Source organism: Ursus americanus, chromosome 14 (genome assembly GCF_024610735.1).
Source record: "Ursus americanus isolate L20-20 chromosome 14, mUrsAme1.1.p, whole genome shotgun sequence".
In the NCBI taxonomy this organism is placed as follows: Eukaryota; Metazoa; Chordata; class Mammalia; order Carnivora; family Ursidae; genus Ursus; species Ursus americanus.
In genome coordinates this window covers 25,379,370-25,394,863 of record NC_142140.1, presented here as the reverse complement: position 1 = coordinate 25,394,863, position 15,494 = coordinate 25,379,370, and the positions used below count along the sequence as shown (strand labels likewise).

The 15,494-nt window shown below is 40.4% G+C and overlaps 1 protein-coding gene across 12 annotated transcripts in view; it reads right to left on the bottom strand.

Annotated features, from left to right (window-relative positions):
- Positions 1-15,494, bottom strand: part of MAGI1 (membrane associated guanylate kinase, WW and PDZ domain containing 1) — a 608,349-nt gene that overhangs the window by 136,811 nt on the left and 456,044 nt on the right. The gene's annotated exons all lie outside the window — the stretch shown is intronic.

The following is a 15,494-nucleotide window of genomic DNA, read 5'->3' as shown; positions in this document are numbered from 1 at the left end:
AATTAATTTGAGCTACACCCTACTAAATGTCTCAGTATGAATTAGCAATGCCCCCAAAAGTTTGCCTTTTAAAGCTTGAATGGTTGCTTGCTTCTTATGCACCTTTTATGGTTCATAAACTTTTAGTGTACCTGGCTTGAGTGACCCTTGCTGAGGGAATCAGAAAGTGACCTTCTTTATCAACTCTACAAATCATGGCTATAGAAAAGGAACTGGATTTGGAGCTCATTAGCTCTCTTTTCTTAATGTGAAAATTCTCTTGATAGAGCCAATTGAGGCAGCAAACAAAATCTTAGGGATGAGATGCAATATGTCGGTTCCTCCTGCTATGTATTCCCAGCACCATCAGGCTTTCGGACAAACTGTCACTCAGCACCTGTCCAAAAGGTCTCAAGGCCAGATTGCTAATAGAAGAATCATTACCCTACTAAGATTAAATTGTTAATAGTCAATGGTTTCACCTGCTGTGAAATTAATCTGGGTCCTGCTTATCAAAATCTAATAACAAGACTTCAAAAAATTATAGTCCCTTCAACTACCTCCAATGTTAAGGAAGGATCATTCTGTGTAATAAAGCAATTATGTGCATTGCTTGAAATTCATTAGATACCCGGGACAGGCTCATGCTGTTCATTTTTCAGCTGATGGAGATGGAGCACAATTAAATGTATTATTCCTACAAATTCACTCAGTCACCTACTCACACAAGTTTGGCCATATTTCAGGAAGAGCAGTAGTATTTACTAAACATTTTCCCTTCAAATCAAACTGGCTTTTTTTTTTAATGTAACTATATTCATGTAGAAAAGAAATGCTTAATGGCTACACAATTCCTAGAATACTTCTTAAAAATCTTATAATACCAAAAGCCGGCAAAAGTATGAGTAACTAGAACTCTCACACACTGCTGGTAAGGTTGCAATATGGGGCCACCACCAAGAAGAGTTTTGGTGTTTTGTTACAAAATGAAACATAAATGCATCATATGACCCAACAGTCATGAAGGGAGACCGACCCATCACAAGGATGTGAGTCTCTTCATAAAACCCAAACAGATTTAGAAACAATATATCCACAAATGTAGACCACAGCCTTACATATTTGATAAGACTCAAAATAGAAGCAATTTTTCTGTCATGCCTTAAATATGGCAACAAGCACCCAAACGCGTCACTAGAATGTGTACTCCACGTTATCCTCCTGGAAGTTTAAATAAAAACCATTCACTTTTACCAAAGTTTCTGTATCACCAACACTGCTAGTTAACACGAAGTATCCAAAAAGATCTGGGGACTGACGTCAAACAGACCTCTTCTCACGAAAGAACGTGCATCCGTTTAAAAAACAAGTCCACCTGGCTTCATTCTCGTGTCCTTTCAAATCTACATTTGAAAATGTAGACTGAGGAAAGAGACTGAGGAATAAAGAATAAAGAACAAAAACATTAACAGCTGCTATTTATTGAGCACTTACTATGTGCCAGGGAATTGCTAAGCATGTACAACACAGATGACAGTATCCTGATGCTTGCATGAGAGCAGAGTTTGTTAGAATTGCCTCCCCCTACCTCCCCACCCCCCTGGCCCCCGCCCCAGGCCAGCACTTTCTAATGCACACTTGCAAGTCTTTCATTCTCCTGACAATTAGTTCTAAAGTGCTGGATGGGGTTAGGGGATGGGGGTGAGTGAGACCGTAGAAAGCTCAAAGTTTGTGGGGGAAAGAACAATAAATGATATTAAGGAGAAACTAAAGGTGACTCTGGGTGCTCCTATCAAAGGGACCTACAAAAAACCAAACCAAAACAAACCAAAAGAAAACAACAAAAAAAGGACCCAAAAGTGAGAAAACCCAGTGGTGAGAGATAGAAGAGTATGTTAAAGAGTAAGAAAAAAATTCCAATGTGACAGGAGACACTTCATTGAGACAGTCATGGAACCTTGGGAAAGGCTGCAAGTATTTTGTGGCTCTTACTTGGTGTGTGAGTGTGGAGCGCGGGGCGGGGGGGGGCGGGGGGGTCAGAAAATAGACCGTGGAAGGGGGGGATAAAGACCCAAAAGATTAGTGGTCTCGCATGTGACAGCTCAGTGGACTCAGAAATGGAATGGTCATAGGAATGAAACTGTCAGTAGTGTCAGTGAGCAACACACACACACACACACACACACACACACACACACACACACACGTTGTGCTGTGTCTTCAACAGAACAAAGTTGTCTTCAAAGAGTCCAGTATGTGATTGGGTGAGTGTCCAACCCAACCTGATGCCTTCTTATAAACAACTAAAAGGAACTTGACTGATATCATCCCTGTAGGACAGTCTAAAATAAGAAATAAAGAAGGGCAACCTAATACCCTAGGAGGACAGGAACCAAAATTTTGAGGCTGTTGACACATTATTTAATGCTCTACAAATTGCCACTCACTCCTTCACTTCAAAGGAAGCCTTAGTGAGGAAGGAAGGTCCCACATGGTATGATGGCTGTTTTTATGTGTCAAACTGACTGGGTTAAAAAAAATACCTGGTTACCTGGTAAAGCATTATTTCTGCCTGTGCCTGTGAGAGTGACTCCTGGAGAGATTAGCATGAAGAAAACTCCCCTCGCCAAGTGCAGGTGGGCACCATCCAATCTACTGGGGCTCTAACTAGAACAAGAAGGCAGAGGAGGGGCAAATGTACTCTTCTTGAGAGGAGACATCCAACTTCTCCCGCCTTCGGACTATGGGGCGGTAGGGGTTCTGGTTTCTGGGCTTTCGGAGTCAGACCGGGACTTACAGCTTTGGCTACTCTGGTTCTCAGACCTTTGGACTCAGGTGGAATCACACAAGTTTTCCTAATTTTCCAGTATGCAAAGGGCAGACTGTAGGACTTCTAGTCCTCCATAATTACATGCATGAGCCAATTCCTATAATAAAGATCATTCTCCCCCTCTTTCTTTCCCCACATACTCTCCTCCTCTCCCAACCCCCACCTGTTCTGCTTCTCTGGAAAACCTTCATATAAAGGTCAACGCAAATGGATCCTTTCGAGAAGCACCGCTTTGACTAATTGGGCATTCCCCTCTCTAAATCTTTCAGCCATCATAACAAAGGCAGAAATAGGACCCTCATCTTTCTATGATTTTATAAGATTTTATTTATTTGAGAGAGAGAGAGAAAGCACAAGGGGGAAGGGAGGAGGAACAGAGGGAGAGGGACAAGCAGAGTCCCCACTGAGCAGAGAGCCCAACACGGGGCTCAATCCCAGGGCCCTGAGATCAGGACCTGAGCCGAAATCAGACGCTTAACTGACTGACCCACCCAGGAGCCCCTCATCTTTCTATCCTGATCATAACAAAGAATACTCAGTAATTAGGTCTTGAACAGAATATTGCCAAGCTGCTCAACAGCAGGTGTGTCAAGACAATCATTGTCATGCCATCAACAACTCACATGCTTGGTATCAGAAGATTCTCTCAGGTTCCACCTTGCGTATAGGAACACCATGTGACAGAGGCACAGGAATCTCATTAAAGAATCACACCTAAAACACTGGGAATAAACAAGGACTTGGCATTTGTTCCACCGTGCTCAGGATTTGAAAAAGTGGCCGAGATACCAGAGATGGGAAGCGTCTGATCTGGTTTTCACGATCTTACTTCTAGCTTTACTCTCCGCAACTGTGATTTAGGATGAAGAGAAACAGGTTTGAAGTGTCTAATCCAGGTGAATCACCAAGATGAAGACAGCTCAACAGCAGCAGCTCAAGTTATTCCTGCATCCTTTTCCTGGAGGCCAGGTGTCCTTTGTTATTAAAAGTTGAACAACAGGTCACCTTTCAAGGAGATCCACACAATGCCAAGGATGAATGTGGACCCTGCGGACTGCTGAGTACATCCCATTATGATACAGAAAAAGGATGTGTATTTGCCTATGGAAGACTCTGGCAAGCAACTGACTCCTGATAATAAACAAAAGCAGCAATTTTGAAGAGGAAGGAACTCAGTATAAGAAGAATCAGGTTTTAGTTCCAGTTCTGCCACTGAATTTTGTCACTGACCTTAAAAAAATCCATTATTAATGCAGCCAATGTCCTTACCTGTAAAAAGGAAGGGTAACTATTGCAAGACTATATGTTAAAAAAATTTTGTCCCCTCAGTGCCTGCGGTTCTTGGTCATGCCGCTTCAAAGAATGAAGAGGCAGACTAGATGAAGAGTGGTGGGCCGCAAAGCAAAGTTTATTGAGCAAGAGCATAAAGCTCCCGGAGTGGAAGGAGGCCTGACTGGGTTGCCCTCATAGTTTCTAAGTTCAGGGCGTTTTCTGAGCTCTTTTGCAGAACTATCTTAAGCAATCGGGGTATGCTGAGTCGTGCCAATCAGGGCTTCAGTCCCGTATATTAGGTTATTGTCTCTGTGCTGGTGGTCTTTTATTTGCTGACATCTGGGGGTTTATGTCTTAACTGCCCCCTGGCCCATGGTATTGACAAGTGCTTTGTGGTTAATTGTCTTATTTTAGGATGTTTTGCAGAAGTCACTTCTGCAAGGGTTTGTCTAAGCTGTGGAACAGGATGTTAGTACTGTTTTATTTGAGCTGTCCTGACTCCATATTTTCTTGTTGGGGACCCTTGGCCCTGACTACCCAACTGTCCAACTCACTCCTAACATATATATCACAGAATTCTTACGAGATAACAAATCAATTCCTATGCAAGGATACAAAATTCTTAGCAAATTTAAGGCATTTAAAAATTTTGTTCATGGGAGTGCCTGCGTGGCTCAGTCGGTTAAGCATCCAACTCTTGAGTTCAGCTCAGGTCATGATCTCACAGTCCTAGGATCAAGCCCCGCATAGGGCTCTGCACTCAGCAGGGAGTCTACTTGAGATTTTCTCTCTCTCCTTCTCCCTCTGCCCCTTCCCCTGCCCGAGCTCTCTTTCTCTCTCTCTCTCAAATAAATAAATAAATAAATCTTTTAAAAACTGTTCACAATAAAAATCTGTATTTAGGCTAATATTTATACTTTATATGCATTGACTCATTTAATCCTTGTAACAACCTTATCTATTAAGTGCAATTATCATCCCCACCACACAGATAAGAAAATATACATGAGGAGATTTGGTGATTTGCCAAAAAATTATACAGCTGGTAAATGATAGAGGCAAGATTTGAACCCAGGATCTTATCGCCACAGAGCAGTGAAAGCTCCTGTATGCAAAGAAGACAATGGAGTGGGGAAACAAACTGGTGGGGGGAGGGAACAGGTGACTCACCACAGCTCTCCACCAGGGGGTGAATAAATCATTACCTGTCCTCATCAAAGAAAGCTAAGGGGGCTGATAAGTTGAGAATGCTTCTCCCTCATGACTTCTTTGACCCCAAACCCAAGCTCTCATGAGCTCTGTCTTACTACTCTTCACCAGAATAATGAGGTAAATTAGGCCAGAATCCAGTGAAGAGGGAAGTCAGGCAATAACTTGAAACTATTAACCATTCTTTCTCTTTTATGCGGGGGAGGGACCCCGGCACTATAAATTAATGGAAACCCTGCATTCATTAAAAACAGGAAAGTGAAAATCCTCAAGCTGTCATTGATTCATTTTAAGCATTCAGCATTCAGGAAATAAAGGATAAGAATCGCCAACACTAGATGCACGCTTATCAAAAATCAACTTTTGAGGATTATCTTGAGGCATTTTTGTTCAGAAAGGAATTCCAGCAATCAGTAATGCTGTATCTTAGTACTAAAGGCTGTCTATGATAAAAGGGGATTGCATCAGATAGACCTTCTCCATTATGACAGGTAATACTTTTTACTTTCTCTGAATTAATGACAGCAATTGTCTGAGACGGAATGAAAGAATTACAACAATCTCCACCAGATAATTTCAAAAGCCAATATGAAAGAAAATGATTATTTTGGTGAAAAGCTATAATTAATTAAGAATATCAAGTTTCCAGAAATTAGGCGACTTTGTAAGTCCAATGCTCAATATTTCTAATATCTGGCAGCTTCCTTTCTTTAGCTTAAAAAAAGAAAAAATCAGGAGTCACTGCCAACAGGCATGTGATTTCTTTTGGAGGTAAATGAGAATCTTCTAAAATCAGACAGTTACAATGCTGCGTGGTTTTAGGAATACAATAAAAATGCTGCATTGTGCACTTTCAAGGGATGAATTTTACAGAAACAGCACTGTGTATCAATAAAGCTGTTACTATTATCCTACAGAGATACAGAGATAAATACAAAGTAGTCTCTGTCCTCAAGAATATTACAATTTAGTACAGGAGTTGTTATATTTCCATGAACAATGTGCATTCTGTAACAATTTAACACTGCTTCCACTAAGTCCTCCCAATATATGAACCAAGAGCAAGTGTGAGATCAGAAATTACTGAACACGTTATGTCATTCTCCTAAAAAACTTCAGGCATCTAGAGTTCTTCCAGAATGACAATATAAAGAAATTGTTATAAAAACTACAATCAGACTTCGTGAGTTCAAATTCCAGCTCTAATATTTACAAACAGGGCAACCATAGCCAAGTGAAATATTTTGGGCCTTGGTGTCCTCATCTCTAAAATGGGAGGAATAGTAACACCTGCCTCAGGAGGATGTGTGAGGGTTACAGAAGACGACACATACAAAATGTTTAGCCTGGCCATAATACGAATTCAACAAACATGACCATCAGGAGAGAAGCGTCATCACTGTCAACGCTACAACAGACTCTGCTTAGAAAGGGAAATAGCTGTGAAAGAAAAAAAAAACAAGCTATTGATCATTCACTATACTAACATGGAACTCAGGTTTTCTACACATAATGCCTAATTCAATTCTCCCCAGAGGGCATTTTCCCCCATCTTCACAAAATTTTATGTCCTTAATCACCATCTTTCAAAACCTCTCACATGAATGAACATAACTTCCAATCACACTCGTTACATTATCTTTTGATAAGAAATCACAAGGTCGGGGCGTCCCGGAGGCTCAGTCAGTTAAGGAGCTGCCTTCAGCTCAGGTCATCACCTCAGGGTTCTGGAATCAAGTCCTGCAATGGGTTCCCTTCTCCCTCTTCCCCGCCCCTCCCCCTGCTCATGTGCACTCTTTCTCTCTCAAATAAATAAAATCTTAAAAAAAAAAAAAAGAAATCACAGAGTCAACACAACTAAATATCATAATTTTTGTTAATCATTTATCATTAAGCACCAGCATCCACCTACAAGAAAATGCCTATTTATTGAAAGACAGTGTTGGAATTGGAGGACCTCAAGTCCCCTAATTCCAAGGTATCATGTTATTACTCAGATGATTAACTCCTTCTAATTGAAAGGATGTAATATTTACTTATGGAACAAATACCATATGGCTGAATATAAAGAGAGAAATAAATTTATACTTAGTACAAAAACAGAGCAATTGTAAGAGCAATTCAAGATGGATATACGAAAAAAGGAGTTTGCATTGATTTCATAAATACATTGGTTCTCAGGTGACACAGGCATGATAGTTCTTAAAGCCTTCACAAATTGTCAGCCAAACAGTCCTCAGCACGTACATTTTACTTTGGCTTCCATCAAGTATACAGGCTGCTATGTCAAAGCAAACAAAGGGGATATTGTGTAACGTGGGCTATGACATGCTACAAGAATAAACAGGACAGTTATCACATGAAGCCTGTACCAAAGAGAGTCTACTGTCCTACTTATGTTTTTCCTTACCAAAAACACACGGGAGTATGGCCTTTACAGTAGAAAGGAAAACATAGTGGGAACAGTAAAATTTCTAGGATATCTCAACACCGTATTGAAGGGTTACTGAGTGGAGAACATAAAAATTGGTGATTTCTTTCTATTTTTTTAACAGGTGCTCCCCTTCTGTGCCCATTTTTAATACCAGCATTCACCTTGCAAAGGCTTTATTGACACCCAGAACTCTTTTAATATTCAAAGATTGTCTTGAGGAAAGACTAAGAAACGTGAGCCATGTGAACATCACTTAAAGGTGGGTTCCCAGGCAGCTGAATTCACTTTTGGGACTCTGCTCCTGTTCCTAAGGCCACTTATGCTGTTCCCAGGCCACTTATGCTGTTCCCTCATTTACGATGACATCAGCAGATTCCCAGAAAACTGAATTACTGCTCTGACTTCTTCCCACCCTGGGACTATCCATTACTTTATCTAATGCTTGCCAATTATCTCCATAACAGTAAGTCACAATCAAAAAAAAAAAAAAAAAAAAGTTGGAACAACTGCAAAATTATCTAGAGCCAGCTGATTAACTGTTATTGCCCTCATTTCGATTAGTTCACTTCTCAATGAGCAATTATATTCTCACATTATGTAGTACCTCTCTCACCACAACTCTGGTTCATTTTATGTTACAGACTACACTTCCTAGATAGTTGAGTCATATAAATTATTTCTCACTCTTCAGCCAAATTAGGTAGCTTTTAGAGGTGAAATTAAAACCAATTATTAATGCTTCTGAACATTTGCTTGGAAAATATAGACAATGATGAATGTATGCCTGTGCTGATGGGATCAACTGAAAATCCTGTCTTTATTCATACTGGCTTTTAGAAGAATTATTTCATTATGCTACTCTGTGAGGTATCAAAGGTCTTCCTAGAAAATGGCCAGTTTTTAAAAAGTAAAATCAAGTTGAAATCTTCAGTATTATAAGTTACTTAGAATAATTATTACATAAAACAATAAATCATTCTATGCTTTCTAATAGAAACTGGCTCTTTACAAACATCCTTATTTTAGAGATGTCAGGTGGGTGAGTGGGCTGCCTTCGAAGATGGCTACAGCATTTTAAGCCTACAGGATTCTCCTTAACCCAAGAATGCAAATTATGCCCTTGTCAGCTATACAACTGAACCCGCTGTGAGTCCAGATAAAATCAAATCAAGGGTCAAATCAATGACTGTTATTAGAGACAGAAATTTTAAAAATCAATTCATGAAAAGTTAATGACATCTTAGTTGTGGCATACGAACAATCTCTTAGAAAACATGGTGTTGTGTTACTTGTGTTTTATTTTACACATATTAATTAAATGTCGTATCGCACGATGCTTACTGGTCCTCACCCTTGGGTTTCATCTAATTCGTCATCCCTGTCAAGACGGCCTGCTGATCAAGGGCAAAGGGAGGGTAGAGGCAATCTTTATTTCTTTCATTTGGCAGCAGGGTATGACTGCCATTAGCTTCCTGTCAGCAGGTGAAGACCCGCTGATGTGATGGATGATCCTGGAGCTCTTACAAGCAGTTTTCACCACATACCCACCTCTTAACCTATTTACCCAGAAGTTACACTCTCATCTGGTGGGAAAACCACATTTTTGCCCAGAGGGAACAAAGAGTCAAAGTCTTTAATAAATCCAGAAGCTCCTGCCATCGCCTTCCACAGCCTTGGCTTCTCGAAACAAAACCAAAAAATTTTTAAAAGGGTATTTAATTGAGCCACCTGGGAAATCCAGAAAGCTGCTTCTACCCTCAATGTAATACATGTTCTATCTGAAAAGGGTAATAAGAGATTAAAGCTATTCATTTTAAAAGAGACTTTACAACATTTTGTACAAGAAAATCTTTGTTTTATGCAGGTAAAACAGGAAATGAGGCACTTAAGAGGAAAGAGGGGTTTTCTAAACCTGTTAATGAATACCAACTAATGTCAATTAATGACATTTACACCAAAATACATGGAAATGGAAAAGAGAAGATTCACAGAATAGGGCTCGATCAAATTTTGAGAATTGGCTAACTTTAAAATTAATAACCGTCAATGCCTTCTTTCTCTCTTTAGATATAAAAAGTACCTGCTGTAAAAAAACTAGAACCCATAAAAGAGCACAAAGAGATAAGCACCCCCACCATCAGATATGAACACTCTCATTAGAAAAGCACCTGAAGTCCCCAGTCACCACGGCAGGCCCAGGGATGTAGGCCTGGAATCTGGAGGGAAATTCTCAGCCATCAGAGCTGGACTGAACCACTGCAAGGGTCCCTGCAATCTATACTCAACAACCGCAGGCCAGTAGTTCACAAGGAGAATGCACTGCTAGTTTTCCACAACCATATTCGCACGCCTGCCACTCACATGCTTCTGGTCACACAAATCCTGAAAACGAGAGTGACAATACATCATCAAAATTTTTTGGAGAAAGTAGTACCGATTGATGCCAAATTCAGAAATCTTTACATGGGGTCAAGGGATTAGAACTATAAAAATTCCAAAATTCATCAAAAGCAGGAGAAGGAAAAGGAGAAGCAGCAGCAACAGGAACAGCAGGTGTTGAATTACTAATACGGGCCTACTAGTATCACAACCATAACCAAGTATTTATTCAGCACTTACTCTACGTCAGGCATTGCCCACGTACTTCACATTCGATGCCCCTTGATCTCATCTTAATCATGAGCATAGTATTAATATTCTCACTTCTCAAACCTGGAAACAGGATAGGACACGGTATAGTACTCGCCTAAGACTATTACACAGTTACAGAGGGGCTTTAACCCTCTTAATTCTGGGATCAAGCCCCCAGATTTGCTGACTCTGGGACCTAATCTCTTTACCACATGCTTCATGTCACACTCCTGGATAGTGGAAGTGGAGTTTCAACTTCCTATGGTTTGGGAATTCTTCACTGAGAAAGTGCAGAGGTCTAAAGCAAGGGAGGGCAGGGGCGAGACAGAAAACCCAGAAGAGTGTTCCATGCACACAGCACGTAACACTAAATGCAAATGCCTTGAGGCAGAAAGATACTTGGTTCCTGAATTACAGTGGAGCAGAGACAGTAAAACGTGAGATCAGAGAGGTGATGGAGACTCGGTAATACAAGCAGATGGAGGCCACCATAAGGACTGCAGCTGTTACTCTGAATAAGATGGGTTACCACTGGAAAGTCTTCACCAGAGGACTGTCATGAGACTTTATAGACTTCGGTTTTAAAGAGATCACTCTACTTACTGAGTTGAGAATACACTCTATGATGGACTAGAAGAGAAAGAGGAACAATAGTTAAGAGGCTATTATAGTAACTGAAGTAACAGGTTGTGATACAGTGAAAGAGCCACTAATCCCTCCCATTCAAACATGGAATCCAACACTCCCCTTGAATGTGAATTCGCTCAGTGACTTGCTTGGCCAAGAGAATATGGAAGATGTGATGCTGTGCTATGCCCAAGGCTACTCAGAAGAATTCCTGCGGCTTCTGATTTGGATTCTTAGAATATGTGCTCTTGAAATACTGCAGCCATGCTAGCAGGAAGCTGGAGAGACCCATGTGGAGAGGAACTGGAGTCCCCAGCCAACAATCCCAGCTGTTCAAAATCACTTTCTAGCATTCCAAGACTCTGACGACCCCTGAGAACAGTTAACAAGTAGGATTCTACCAAGTCCTTGGGACAAGATCAAACATTCCCACAAGACACAACTCCTGACATATCTCCTCCATTAAAACATTTTCTGTGCCCTTGAATACAGACTTACCCACTTGCTTACGACGGTTTCTTGGTCTACTCTAAGGGGAATGCACACAAGCCACCCCAGTGAACCTGAGCCTAACTGCAGATTCATGAACAAAACAAATGCTTTCGTCGTTTTTAAGCCACTACATTTTGCTGTGGTTTGTGACACAGCAAACAGATAACCAAAACAGAATCTGTGGCAGCCTGGGCCAGCCATAAGGGAATAGATAAGTTCCTAAGCATTTATTTGGGAGACATGACATTAATACGGTGAAAAACCTGAGCTTTGGAGTCAGAAAGATTTGTATCTGAATTCAGCTATGCCACTTAACAGGCGACCCTGGGCAAATAACCTGAGTTTTCTGAATCTCAGTTCTCTCATCTGTAATGAGATTAATAACAGGGCCTAGTTCCTTGAGGTATTGTTAGGTTATGCTGAGATAATGTATGTAAAATACTTGGCCAGTGCTTGCCACATAATGAGTACTGCTTAAAAAAAAAAAAGTAAGCTAGCAAAAGGATTGATTTGTCACTTTTTTTAAAACGGCAGTATACCATTGAACATTCTGGAAATGGAAACTTCTGTGTCATGACTCCCTGATTTCTATTACATTAAGAGCCCAGATGCAAAAAGAATTCGTCCCAGGGGCATAAACAACCACAGTTGACTACCCATCTTTTAAGAATAAAGAGTGTTTATGAAGATGTCATATGATTATCTGCCAGGTTGCTTTTCAAGAGCCTCTCATGACCGGTGAAGCGTGGCAGTAATGGGACGACCTTACTAAATCGTACTGACTCTCAGCATAAGACCTTCCCCAAATTTTAAGACCATCACATCTATTTGGGCAAAGAGTTCAGCCAACTCAGTGGACAGCTATTACAACACCAATTTATGAGAATCTGTAAATTTACAAAGGAAAGATCATGATTTTATCACTGCATCCAAAGTCGTGCTGCTGATAATGGGTGCGAAGTCTCCGATAAGGCCCTGGACACCAGACGTAAAGTCTACCACTGAGTGGAAGAGACTCCAAACACTGGGATCGCTTTACCACTTTATAAACCTGGCTTGATAACAGATCGCTGTTGGAGATACTCACATCCTATTTCCATTTTATTACAGAGATTACGCTGAATAGAGAGCTGATTTTAACAGTAAAAATCTTTCTGTGGCATTGAGCCAGAAGTCATAAAATTCTGACCTAACAGCTATAGCAAAACAGAGAAGCCTACTGCCATATATCTCTTTATTAAACAAGCAGCCTGCGAGATATATCGCTTGGATGGACACTGGAAAGGAATATTGCTTAAAAAAAATATCAATAGCCCGCGATTTAGGAGCAAGCACAACAGATGTTTAGAATCGGTTTAATAAATATTGAAATATGTATGCCGACATGCCATTAGTTTGTGAAATATAGGTTTCGGAAAATATTGACTTGAAGCCTGTATTACTTACTGAGTAAATACAAAGCACAATGAATATTCATGAACAATGAAAATTCACTGTTTTAATGTAAATATGCATACCTGAGTTCCTGAGTGATTAGCTTCCTATTTGGTGGTTGCTGGATTATGATAAATGTTCTACCCCTTACCATATGTTAATGAGTAATTTAAGGCACAAGAGCTTTTATGAAGAGTCAAGTTCTCATTTCAAACTGCAAAATGTTGAAATGCATTAGAAAGTCATTACAGCCTAAGAGTCATAAACATCATTTTACCAAGAAGCCACGATTTATCTGCAGACGCATAAACCAAAGGTTTTTTTAATTTTTATTTCTAAAAACTGGTAATGGCTATTAATCTTATTGCTTATTTCAATAGGACTGAATGTCTCTGGGATGAGTTACTCTATCATTTCCATTGTTCTTCTTTATAGAGACATAAGCTTAAGGCAGCAATGGGTACAGACATCTAGATAGCAATCAGGAGACATATTAATCACAGAGGAAGAAAACACCGAGAACCTGCCCCCCCTTCACTGTCAAATGGTCTTCTTCAAGAACACCAAGATTTCTCCCCCAGTGTAGCCTCCAAATGTTAACATAACAGCAATAAAGAGATCTAAGTCAAATAAGTTTGGAAGGCACTAGGTATAAACCAATTAAAAAGAATTCTTTCTGCAAGACTCCTTTAAAGTCTTTCATATGCTCATACTCATTGTTGAGCTTCCAGAAAGGATACACTAGGCTGTGTTTACCCAACTCTTTCCTCATTGGGCATTCCACAGGACTCGTGCTCCTTGGTGCACACTTTGAAAAACACCAACACAGGCTGGTGAAATTTGAGTGCCATTTTCTTTAATCTCGTAGGCAGCTTACTCATGGTTTTAGAGGAATTCAGTATCAAGAAAAGATCCCTGTTCTTTTTTTTTTTTTTTTCTTCTTTCTCTCCCACATAAAGCCAAGTTTAGGACGAAATCTCACAATGACTTATGAGACAGGATACAGCTTCTGGACCCAGGAAACAACAGCAGCAAACTGAAATCTAATTACATCAGCCACCTGTTTGTAGTCCTCCAATGGGTTCCGGAAGTCTACAAGATAAAATTCCGTTTTTAAAGAGTTCCTGGTAGTTTTTTCATGACCTACTCCTGCTGTCTGCCCTGGTCATACCTGTCACCACTCAGGACCTCAGGTTCCCTGAAATTCTCTCCTAAGTAAATGCACTAAAGGCAGAGAGCTCTTAGCTAATTTAGCTGAATGGGGCACCTACCACAAATGTCTACACTTGAAGACCTTACACCTGTTATTCCTCCATCAGAAAACATATATGCCACCAGGTCCTGCTAGACTCCCTTATGTTCTCTTGGCTGTACGCTCAGCTTAGACATCACTTCTTCTGGGAACCCTTGGATGATACACAAAGGCTGGGCTGGGTATCATGACTATGGGTTCTCATAGCATCCACTCCATCCCCACAACACAGGACTTACTATTCTCCATTGAAATGACCTGTTGACTTCTTTCCTCAACCAGCCTATCTATTCCCTGAGGACTGACGATAGGGGCTGGGCACACATATTTTGTCTAGTAAAGAATCTTTTAGACCATAATCAATCAATAAAGTATATGCAGTCACTCAGAATGTAGGATAGTCCACAACAGTCACAAACAAACTGATGAACCAATGCACACCCACCACTTACGGAAAAGTTCTACTTCCGATGCTAGGGATGTTTAATGAGTCAATGCTCTGGTTTACACCACCATGGGCATCCAAGGGAGAATTACAGTGGATAAACACCATTGAATAGGAGCAAACATAATGAGTGAAAAAAAAGTGACAGAGGGAAAAGAAAGAACACAGAGAGAAAAGCAAGAAAAAGAGTGCCATTGTTTCTCCATTTAAATTAACTTCTGTCCTGAGTGACCAGGAGATGGGGAGCTGCTCTCCCACTGGTCTCTGCCCCACGTGTATCACAAAGTGAGCACCTTACCCCATGGAATGTTAGACATTGCACAAATTTAAGAAAATTTCACAGGAAAGCTTGACCTGAAGCAATTTTGTTTTGCCTTACATGCTTGAAAAGTTAGGACTCAACTGCATGAGGTTGCTAAGAAAGAATTCTTTCAGTGCTGGCAAGAACTGGAAAGAGCGGCTAACACTAAAATGCAAACACAAATTAGCCACGGGGGTTAAAATGTCCTTTCCATAATTTTATGTCATTCATGATAATAAGCGTATGTATTTCCAGGATGCACGTCCTAGGACACCCCACCACCAAAGAGATGATATAGATTCTTACTCCCAATACCAACAGACGTTCGACTTTAAAGATCACATAAAACACAGCCCTTGAGTTACTACAGTGGCAGTGAAAAAGCAAAGTATTCAGTGAAACTCTGAGAAAGGAGGAAGGAAATGAGAAAGGAAAGATATGCCAAGAAGGGAGAAGAAAGGAAAAAGGGAAGAAAGAGGGAAAAAAAAGAAGAAAGGAAAGTTGATTTTGGTCTTTGGGATAGTTCTGTTATTCCATGGCAACCTTTGCAACTAAAATCGTCACCTACACTCTCAGACCACAAAGCCT